Source organism: Hippopotamus amphibius, unplaced genomic scaffold, assembly GCF_030028045.1.
Source record: "Hippopotamus amphibius kiboko isolate mHipAmp2 unplaced genomic scaffold, mHipAmp2.hap2 scaffold_156, whole genome shotgun sequence".
Lineage (NCBI taxonomy): Eukaryota > Metazoa > Chordata > Mammalia > Artiodactyla > Hippopotamidae > Hippopotamus > Hippopotamus amphibius.
In genome coordinates this window covers 34,021-35,007 of record NW_026648307.1, presented here as the reverse complement: position 1 = coordinate 35,007, position 987 = coordinate 34,021, and positions in this window count along the sequence as shown.

Sequence of the window (987 nt, the reverse complement as noted above, 5' to 3'; positions counted from 1 at the left end):
TATAAAAGCTCTTGCCCACTGATGGGGGTGCGGGGTGAATAGGAGTGGATAGGAGTCCGCCCTCCCCACTGGTTACCAGCGTCCAAAATAAAGCAAACTTTGGGATTCCCCTGGTGGTCCCGTGGCTTAGACTCTGCACTCCCAGAACAGGGGGGCCAGGTTCGATCCCTGGGGGGGGAACTAGATCCCCCATGTGTGCCTCAACTAAGACCCGGTACAGCATAAAGAAATAAACACGTGCATACACACAGAAAAAGTAAAGCAAACTTTCTTTTCCAACAACCTTGCCTCTTTCTCAGCTTTTGAGCGGTGAGCAGCTGGACCCCACTTTTGCTTACACCAGCCAACAAGTAGGTTTCTGGTATGATCCTTAGGAATTTCTATGTATAGTTCGATGTCATATGCCATCAGTGACAGTTTTCCCTCTTTTCCAATTTGGATTTTTTTTAGTTTTCTTCCCCTGATTGCTGTGGCTAGGACTTCCAAACCTATGTTGAATAAAAGTGGAGGGGGACTTCCCTGGTGGTCCCATGGTTAAGCCTCCACTCTTGCACTACAGGGGACATGGGTTCTATCCCTGGTCAAGGAACTAAGATCACACATGCTGAGCAGCACAGCCAGAAAGAAATGAAAGAAAGAAAGAAAGAAAGAAAGAAAGAAAGAAAGAAAGAAAGAAAGAAAGAAAGAACAGAGGAAGGAAGGAAAGAAGGGAGGAAAAGAAGAAAAAGTGGACAGAGTGGACATCCTTCCTCTTCATCTTAGGGAAAATACTTTCATTTTTTCATCATTGAAAATGATATTTGCTGTGCATTTTTTCTATATGGCCTTTATTTTGTTGAGGTAGAGTCCCTCTATGCCCACTTTCTGGAGAGTTTTTATCAAAATAGGGTGTTCACTGGGATACCAAAATGTACACTCTAAATATATGCAGTTTATCTTATGTTAACTGTATCTCAATAAATGTTCTTAAAAAATAAATAAATAAAT